We start from the raw sequence: 5,286 nt of genomic DNA on the forward strand, positions 1-5,286 counted from the left end.
ACTGAGAAAAAAGCATAGAGGTTTAAGATATGTCGCAAACATGGCTGGTATGCAAAATGTGGGAGATTTGAATCCTTAGGAATGAAAGAATCCAATCAATGTCCAAAAAGATAATCATCTTCCCATCTTAGATCTAGTTAATGCACAAGGAGCTCAAAAAAGTCAAAATTGGCAGAATGGCCAAGAGCAACTAGAGAATAACAACATTATCTACATGGCATATGATAGAGACTATGCAGTATTGACCCCTCAAGCCATAAATCCTGGAATAGTTAGACCTGAAGTTCAAGCTGATCATTTTGAGATTAAACTAGTAATGTTTTTGATGCTATAGATAATGAGACAATTCAATAGACTGCCATCAAAAGGTCTTTATCTTCACCTTAAACTGTTTTTGAAAGTGAATGATGCTTTCAAGATTATTAGAGCATCACATGAAGAATTGAGGTTTAAATTTTTCTTATTTTCTCTGAGGGATCAAGTAAGAGTTTTGTTAAACTCTTTACCACCCGATTCCATCTAACAAATTTCTAATGAAGTACTTTCCACCTACCAAGAATGTAAAGTTAAGGAATAAAATCAAATTTTTCCATCAACTTGAAGATAAAAGCTTGTATAATACATGAGAAATATTCTAAGAGTTGCTTAGGAAATGTCCTCATCATGGTATCTCTTACTGTATACAAACGAAAACTTTCTATAATGGCCTAAACTTAAGCACTAGATTGATGATAGATGCTTCATCAAGTGAGGCCTTGTTATCTAAGTCTTACAATGAGGATTATGATATCTTGGAAATGATAGCCAGCCAAAAACAACTATTAGTGGTCATCTACCAAACAAGTTACAGCAAAAGGAATAGCAAGAGTTCACAATGTGGATGCCTCGATAGCATTATCAACCCAAGTAACTCTATTGACAAATATGATCAAGGTTATGTCCACTGCTCCAGCAACTGTCAACAAAATTGTTGAGGTGTCATGTGTTTATTGTGGAGAAGGACATTTGTCTGATAAATGTCCTAGAAGTCATGTCTCAATCAATTATGTGGGTAACTATAATAGACAAAATTAGAACAATCCTTATTCAAATACTTACAACCCTAGATGAAGGCAATACCCAAACTTCTAATGGAGCAATGAGAATTAGATTCAATTGCTGCAGCATCCAATAGACATAGCAGACTTGCTCAAAACCTGGATAGCAAAATCTAGAGTAAAGAAACGTCAGCAATGCTCAACTCAGCTCGGTTGAAGCTTTAACTAAAGAGTAGATTACAAAGAATGAAGTATTTGTTCAAAGTCAAGTTGTATCCTTGAGAAACTTAGAAAATCAGATGGGACAACTTACTAAAACATTAACAGACCTTAAGGTGGTTTACCAAGCAACATAAAGGAACCAAGAAGATAAAGAAAGAGCAATGCAAGGTAATTAAGTTAGGATTTGGAAAGGATGTTCACATACTAGTTGGTGTACCAAAAAGAATAATTGAACCCATTTCAATCCAGAAAGAAACTTAAGTTAAAGAGGAGCCACAACCCTTCATTTTACAGCACACTATTGAGAATAATAAATCTACAACATCTATAGAAAATAATTATCCAATACCTATTGATGAAGATGTTGCACCACGAATACACTAATCTAGAACATGGCAAAAGAAAAGCAATCTACACAACCTACTGTAACTCAACAGCTCAGGCACCCACCACCATTTCTTTAAAGGTTTTAAAAATAGAAACAAGATAAGTAGTTCAGTAAATTCTTGGAAGTGTTGAACCAGTTGCATATCAAAATCCATTTTTGTGGAAACTCTAAAACAAATGCCAAATAATGTGAAGCTCTTGAAGGATATTTTGGCAAAGAAAATGCAAGGAGAATTTGAAACAGTTTCTCTAACACAAGAGTGCAGTTGCATGCTTCAAAGCAAGATACCTCAAAAATTGAAGGATCTAAGAAGCTTCACAATTCCATGCTCTATCGACAATGAATATAGTGGCAAGCACTTTGTGATTTGAGATCTAACATTAATCTCATGTCCTCATCTATGTTCAAATAACTAGGGGTTGGAGAAGTTAGACTAATAGCAGTTACTTTACAACTTACTGACATAGTTCATGCCTATCTAGAAAGCAAGATTGAAGATGTACTAGTGAAAATGGATAAATTTTTATTTTTTTGTTGACTTCATAGTACTAGATTTTAAAGCAAATAAAGAAGAGCCTATTATTTTAGGCAAATTCTTCTTAGCCACTGGCAAGACTCTAATTGATGTGTAAAACGAAAAACTAACTATGAGAGTTAATGATCAGTAAGTTACATTCAATGTGCTAGATGCTATGAAGATTCTTGATAATGTTGAAGATTCTAATTTTATTAGTGTCGTGGATTTTGCTATAGTAGAGAGATTAAAAGTTGATATAGAAAAGAGGAAATTAAGATTGCAATATTTGAAAAACTTGAATATGAACATTAAGCCCTTGAAACAACTGACATAACATGGCTAGAAGAAAAGCAACCTTTCAGAACTGACTAGCAAATTAAATCTCTTAACCTCTCAAATCGGAAAGTAAAACCTTCTATTGAGTCACCTCTTATTCTAGAATAATTAAAACCTTTAACTTCACACTTAAAATATGTTTACTTTGGTGACCACAACACACTTCATGTAATTATTTCATCTTTTTGGATGTAGAACAAGAAAAGAGCTTGGTTGCTGTATTGGGGAAATACAAAAAGGTTATTGAATGGACAATGACAAATATCAAAGGAATCAGCCCATCTATATGCATGCATAAGATTCTGTTAGAAGATACTACAACAAGTCTATAGAATAATAAAAAAGATTAAATCTCATTATTAGGGAAGATGTGAAGAAAAATATCATCAAATTGCTTGATGCTGGAATCATCTACTCAGAATTAGACAGCTCATGGGTGAGTCTAGTACAATGTATTCCAAAGAAATGTGGAGTGACAATTATAGCAAATGAAAAGAATGAAGGTTTTGCATGGACAGCAGAAAGCTAAATAAGGCAACAAAGAAGGACTACTTTCCATTACCTTTCATAAATTAAATGCTGGACAGACTTGCTGGGAAAGAATATTACTAATTTTTGAATGGATACTCAGGCTACAAAAGGATGACATTTGGCCTGTGCAATGTTCTAACAACTTTCTAGTGGTTTATGATGTCAACTTTTTCAGATATGGTTAAGCAAATACTTGAGGTATTTATAGATGATTTTTCAGTCTTTGGGAAATCATATAATGACTATTTGCATAATCTAGAAAATGTGTTTAGAAGATGTAGAAAAAAACCTAGTATTAAATTAGGAAAAGTGTTATTTCATGGTATAAGAATGGATAGTCCTAGGCCATAGGATCTCTTAAAAAAAAAAAGATAAAAGTGGATAAGGCAAAAATAGAAGTGATTGACAAATTCTCACTACTATTTCAGTTAAGGGCAAAAAGAGTTTCTTAGGACATGCTGGATTCTATAGAAGGTTTATTAAGGATTTCTCTAAAATATCAAAACCTTTATTCATGTTGCTCGAGCATGACAGTCCTTTTAGTTTTGATAAGGATTGCTTGAAGGCCTTTGTTAAGTTGAAGAGAGCTCTTATTACAATATCAATTGTTGTAGCACACAATTGACGTTAAGAACACACTGTGCCAGACAATAATAATCCTTCTGTCAATAACATAGCAAGATCATCCATTAAATAGCTTAGATACACTCTCTGTCGACACTAAGTCAAGATGACTTACAAAATACTATAGGGAAATTTTCTCTCTAATTAATATGGTTTTAAGTGCTTATTGTGTCATATAGTAAGGATTTTTCATTAGGGAACCAGTATATTGTGCAAAATTTAATCTAGACATAATACATTGTCTGTCGATAATGAGTCAAAATAACCACATAAATCAGAAAGGAAAACAAAATAAACTTATCTAATCAAGCTTATGGATCATGTTGAGACTTCACATTCAACCCAACTCGAAACTAAATTAGCCTTTTATAATTGAACAAGGGGTAAAATGATAATGTATTAAAATATAAAGAAAATATAAAATGAAAAGAGAATTATAGAAGATGGAGCTCAAAAATAGATTCAGGGGTGTCAAATTAGGGGGTAGCCTTCTATTTATAGATACAATAGATAAATCATGGGCATCGGATGAAAACAATCCGGACATTAAGGATTGCGTCACATGGTAAGTTTTGATTCGTTGGAACACATCATCACTCAACATCATATCAGTATTTTAGTCCAACAAGATGTTGCCACATCATCAGTCCATGCGACATCCGTATTTTGGTCCAATAGCATTCTGTCACATCATGGGTCAACGCCACATAATAAGTTAATGCCACATTATTGATCCAATATGATACTACCATGTCATCAATCAAAGTCACGTCATTGATTAATCCACGTCATCGTAAAGTATATGTGAACAATGTCATACTTATTAATAGTGTCGTATACATGAATAATACATATTGTAGAAAATATAAAATAGTCAATAAAACAAAAAGTGATACCTCGAAGAATGAAGGGTAGTAGAACCATACTCCCTCAAGAATAGGGAGCAGCAGAACCATGGTCCCCCAAGAATGGAGAGTAAGAATTATGCTCCCCAAGAAATAAAGGGCAAGAGTTGAGGATGGCAAAAGTCATAGGTTCATAGGGCCTTTGGCCTAATTCTAGATTATGCACCACACAGGAAAAGCCAAGTTCAAATAGACGAGCTATCGTTGAATCAAGTCCAGCAAAATAAAAGCCGACAATGGAAGGACATTGCTTGGTCCAGAAGCAAATTAAATAGACTCTGACACGAATACAACCACCGAAAAAAATATAGTCAAGAGAGGGAGAGTTGAGTTGCAAATCAGTAAGTGCGATGTTAATAAAATATTTGTCTTTCTTTGCTTGTAGATATAGGCCAAATACCGAACCACATTAATTCGCTATATCTTTTTATTATATCGCCCCCATATAAATTAATTTTCTAGTTGATCATAAATTTGCATTAACAGTTTTACACCGTCCATGGGATGGTATAAAGACTGCTATTAAGGTCTTATTAAACCCCTAGTTCCTACTCCACTAATAAGGTAGCGCAATAACATTAGGTCACATCCACCACTCGCGCAGTAAATGGCTGATTTAACGTAGAATATGGCCAGCCTTCTCCAATATTTAAAGAACTAGAAGTATAGAGTAAACCCAAATCCACCTCTGCAGAAAGAAAAAGGACTATAGAATTATGATAACTC

At 33.8% G+C, this 5,286-nt stretch overlaps 1 non-coding gene across 1 annotated transcript; it reads right to left on the reverse strand.

Annotated features, from left to right (window-relative positions):
- Positions 1 to 563: 563 nt before the first annotated feature.
- LOC112097455 lies at positions 564 to 670 on the reverse strand. Its single transcript, XR_002904987.1, has one exon. It is a non-coding gene; the product is annotated as a small nucleolar RNA R71 (small nucleolar RNA).
- Positions 671 to 5,286: the final 4,616 nt, after the last annotated feature.

The sequence above is a fragment of the Citrus clementina genome, unplaced genomic scaffold (genome assembly GCF_000493195.1).
Source record: "Citrus clementina cultivar Clemenules unplaced genomic scaffold, Citrus_clementina_v1.0 scaffold_6, whole genome shotgun sequence".
In the NCBI taxonomy this organism is placed as follows: Eukaryota; Viridiplantae; Streptophyta; class Magnoliopsida; order Sapindales; family Rutaceae; genus Citrus; species Citrus x clementina.